The sequence below is a fragment of the Notamacropus eugenii genome, chromosome 3 (genome assembly GCF_028372415.1).
Source record: "Notamacropus eugenii isolate mMacEug1 chromosome 3, mMacEug1.pri_v2, whole genome shotgun sequence".
NCBI classification, from domain to species: Eukaryota; Metazoa; Chordata; class Mammalia; order Diprotodontia; family Macropodidae; genus Notamacropus; species Notamacropus eugenii.
The window spans coordinates 144,696,177-144,701,387 of NC_092874.1; the positions used below are offsets into that span (position 1 = coordinate 144,696,177).

Here is a 5,211-nt window from a genome sequence, read left to right on the forward strand (position 1 = left end):
ACTTTCACCTTAGGCATGGTGCACAGAAAAATTAAAATAAATGGGAGAAACCATAAAAGAAAACAAAAAAAAAACAAAAATATAACACAAGAGAAAATGGTCTACTTCATTCTGTGATCCAATTCTGTGAACAAAGTTCTCCTGGTTCTGCTGTGTCATATCATGTAAGTCCTTCCAGGTCTCTCTGAAATTTTCATGCTCATCATTTCTTATAGCCCAATAGTGTTCCATTACATTTATGTAGCATAATTTGTTCAGTCATTCCCCAATTGATGGATATCCCGTTGATTTCCAGGATTTGGCCAGCACAAAGAGAGCTGCTACAAATATTTTTGTAGATGTGAAAACCTTTCCCATTTTTATGATGTCTTTGGGATACAGTCATAGAAATGATATTGATGGGTCAAAGGGTATGAATATTTTTGTAGCCCTTTGGGTATAGTTTCAATTTACTCTCAAGAATGGTTGGATCAGTTCACAACTCGACCAACAATGAATTACTGTTCCAACTCTCCCACAATTTCTCCAACATTTATCATCTTAAACAAAATTTAGAAACAGCAAAAGCAACATTTTTAGAAAATATGTTCCTCATTCATACAACACATATTGATCTTGAAGAAAGGATGCATAGAGGCAAGTTAAGGATTATATATCTTTTAGAAGATCGTAAGAAGGTCATCATTAACATAGTGCAGGAAATTATAGAGGAGAAGTGACTAGAATTTCTGAACACAGAAAATGAAATACCAATAAAAATATCATACATCATGAGAAGAGGGGGGGAAATAGCTGTGATAGCAGCAAGACTATGTTACAAAGTTCAGAACAATGCAAACAGTTTTCAGTGCTATTTTACAAGACTCCTTAAATAAAAATCCTTTTTAATTTAATTTTTATGGGTTCTATACATACATTTTTATTAAACATATTTTCTAATTGGTTACGTTGCATAGAAGTATTAAAATGAATGGGAGAAACCACGAGAAAAAACAAAACAAAACAAAACATAACACAAGAGAAAAATGTTCTGCTTCATTCTGTGATCCAATTCCACAGTTCTTTCTCTGGATGTAGAAGATATTTTGCCTCCAGAGTCCACTGAGAAAGTTTTAGTTCCTTACAGTGCTGTGAAGGACTAAGTCTAGCAGAAAAATTCCTCAGACACTGTGGTTGTTGCAGTGTACAATGTTCTGGTTATGCTCCTTTCACTCAGCATCAGTTCTTACAAGTCCTTCCAGGCTTGTCTGAAGGCTTCTTGTCCATCATTTCCTACAGCATATTGATATTCCATTATATTCATATACCACAATTTGTTCAGTCATTCCCCAATTGATGGGCATCCCTTCGATTTACAGTTCTGGGTCACCAAAAAGAGAGCTGCTATACATGTTTTTGTACATGTGGGAGCCTTTCCCATTTTTATGATCTCTTGGTGCAGTCCTAGAAGTGATATTACTGGGTCAAAGGGTATGCACATTTTGGTAGCCCTTTGGGCATAATTCCAAATTGCTCTCCAGAATGGTTGGATCAGCGCACAGCTCCACCAGCAATGAATTAGTGTTCCAACTCTGCCACATCTTCTTCAACATTAATCATCTTCCTGTTTTGTCATCTTAACCAATCTGATAGGAGTGAAGTGGTATCCCAGAAATGTTTTGATTTTCATCTCTCTAATCAATAGTGATTTAGAGCATTTTTTCATATGATTATAGATAACTTTAATTTCTTCATCTGAAAACTCCCTGTTCATATCCTTTGACCATTTTTCAGTTGGGGAATGACTTGTATTCTTGTACATTTGACTCAATTTTCTATATATTTCAGAAAGGAGGACTTTATCACAGACGCTAGCTCCAAAAATTCTTTCCCAGTTTTCTGTCTCCCTCCTAATCTTGGTTGCATTGGGTTTGTTTGTGCAAAAACTTTTCAATTTAATATAATCAAAATTATCCATTTTGTACTTCATAATGTTCTCTATCTCTTATGTGGTCATAAATTTCTCCATAAATCTTACAAATACATTATTCCTTGCTCCCCTCATTTATACCTAGATCATGCATCCATTTGGACTTTATTCTTGTGTACAGTGTCAGGCATTGGTGTATGCCCAGTTTCTGCCACACCGTTGTCCAGTTTTCCCAGAAGTTTTTATCAAACAGTGAGTTCTTATCCCAGAGGCTGGGGTAATTGGGTTTATCAAACAGTAAATTGCTATTTTCATTGACTGCTGTGTCTTGAGTACCTAACATTTTTCACTGGCCTACCCTTCTGTTTCTTAGTCAGTACCAAGTGATTTTGATGATTGCTGCTTACAATACAATTTGAGATCTGGTAGGGCTAGGTAGCATTTCTTTTCATTAATTCCCTTGATATTCTGGGTATTTTGTTCTTCCAGATGAATTTTGATATTATTTTTTCTAGCACTAGAAAATAATTATGTGGTAGTTTGATTGGTATGGCATTGAACAAGAAAATTAATTTAGGTAGAATTGTCATTTTTATTATATTAGCTCAACCTCCCCACCAGGAAATGATGTTTTCCCCCTTACTTAGATTTGACTTTATTTGTGTGAAAAGTGTTTTGTAATTGTGCTCTTATAATCCCTGGGGATGTTTTGGCAGATAGATTCCCAGATATTTTATAGTGCTCACAGTTTTGTTTTGTTTTTTTTATCAGTTATTTGTTGTTTATTCAGTATTTAGGGTTAGTATGACACTTGAGAAATTGGTTGTGTTGTTGTACATATACAGATCTTTTTACGTAATATGGAAATTTACAATAATTGATATATATTTTATTTTATATATACATGTATATATGTAGACAGACAAAAATCAGGTCCTCTGAAAAGGTGATACATGGGGCCATGCTATACTGCCCTAATGGAGGGGAGCACAAAAGTAATCAATACATCAATAAAGAATTACTACTGTGTGGTGTTTTGTAACGAAAGTGTTGTCTTCTGGACCTAAGGGAACCTGTAGCACCTACATAAAAAGCAAGTCGTTTATATACCTGTGGGACACTGGTTCTACTTGACACCAACCAATGAGTCTATACAAGTCTTATCCAGCATCATATGCTAAATATAACTACAACAGGATTCTCTTCCCCATTTCTAACTTTAGGGAGAAACTAGAGTGTGTTCACAGGTTTAACATTTCTGGTGTTTAGTCGCTAATCAGAGGAAGGATTTAGCCTATTTGAAAAGCAGCTCATACATAACCGCTCAACCTCTGTTATGTTCTCTCAATGGCAGCACATTCAAAGGTTTTATAATTGCGGCTCCTTCTGGATTCCCCAAAGAGTATCTGCACTCTTCTTTAAATGGCTCTCCTCTTCTGAATTCAGGCTGACCTTCACCACATCTGAAATGTCATTTTGCCCCAAGACACATGGGACTCTAAGGAAGATGTCCTAATTAATGCCATATAGGCCCTTAGTCATGGTGGAAATTGGATGCACTCTCCTAAGATTCTTCATAATGCTTTCTGTCAGATATGCCACAGACATGCCAATGGTCCAGGAAGCGTAGCCCTTCAGTTTGATTACTTCATAAGCACTTTCAAACACCTGTTTATGAACATCTTTCCAATTCTCTGCATCAACATTAGTTCCCAAAGAAGGATACAGGTTCTTTAGAGACCCACTGGCAAGATTCACACTACTCCACACAAGAACACCGCAGTCTCCATGATTCCCAAGGACCCATCCATGACAACTCGATGGAAGGACACCAAGTCTCTCCCCCATTAGGCAATGGAATAGGCAGAATTCAGATTTCAACCACTTCCAATAACACGATTTTTAGGAAAACCACTTAGCTTCCAGGCCACTTATGTCAAAATATCCACTGAATTGGAACCAACAAGTGACTTGCAATTAGGGCTATATTTAACAATGTTAGGAATGATGAATTTTAAAATATTCACATTATGCTGCACCAAGTTAAAAAGACTTTCTCCCTCCTGTTGACGTGCCCCAGCTGTAACAATAACCAGTTCTGAGTCTGCAGTCACACTGTAATCTTTGCCAGAAACAATCTTCGATGTTTTGAGGAAAAGGCTGCCATGTTGGAAATCCATCATTTCTCCCTTTAGTTTGTCTTCTATTACATCAACTGGGGCAAGTTCATCAGCCAATTCCTTTGTTAAGATACTAATGGCACATGCCACGCCAACTGCAGCAACCCCAACAATAGTGATCTTGTTCTGGGGAATCTGGTCTTCCTTTACAATATTCAAGATAAACTGATCCTTGACAGTTGATGCCATTCTGGAGGGTATATGGGGGGGGGGGGTAGTTGGTTAGACTGCAAAAGTTCTGAGTTAGATGTGAGGTTGCTGCTCCCAGGTTCCCTCTTAATGTAGTTTTAAATGGGATTTGCTTTTCAATCTTTTGCTTTTGGTCTTCATTAGGAATATATAGAAATGCAGACGATTTAAGTGGGTTTGTTTTGTAACCTGTACCTTTGCCAAAGCTGCTTATTATTTCAAGTAGCTTTTTACATGATTCTCTAGGATTCTCTGAGTACATCATCATGTCATCTGCAAAGAGTGACAACTTAGTTTCTTCTTTGCCTATTCTAATTTCTTCAATTACTTTTTTTCTTATTGCTAAATTTAACATTTTAGTAACATATTGAATAATCATGGTGATAATGGACAACTTTGTTTCACACCTGATCTTAGTGGAAATGCATCTAGTTTGGCCCCATTACATATAAAGATTGCTAATGGTTTTAGATAGATACTGCTTATTATTTTATCGAAGGCTCCATTTATTCCTATGCTCTTCCATGTTTTCAACAGGAATGGATGTTGTATTTTGTTAAAAGTGTTTTCCTGCATCTATTGAGGTAATCATATGGTTTCTGTTAGTTTTACTGTTGATATGATCAATAATGCTGATAGTTTTCCTAATATTGGAATAGCCCTACAATCCTGGTATAAATCCTACCTGATCATAATATATTATTCTCATGATAAATTGAAGTATTCTTTTTTCTAATATCTTATTTAAAATTTTTGCATCTATATACATTAGTGAAATTGGTCTATAATTTTCTTTCTCTGTTTTGGTTTTTCCTGGTTTAGGCAACAGGACAACATTTCTATTATAACAAGAATTTGGGAGGATTACTTCTTCATCAATTTTCCCAAATAATTATATATATATATATATATATATATATATATATATATATA

At 35.7% G+C, this 5,211-nt stretch overlaps 1 pseudogene; it reads right to left on the reverse strand.

Annotated features, from left to right (window-relative positions):
* Positions 1–3,277: 3,277 nt before the first annotated feature.
* LOC140531904 (L-lactate dehydrogenase A chain pseudogene) lies at positions 3,278–4,278 on the reverse strand (annotated as a pseudogene).
* Positions 4,279–5,211: the final 933 nt, after the last annotated feature.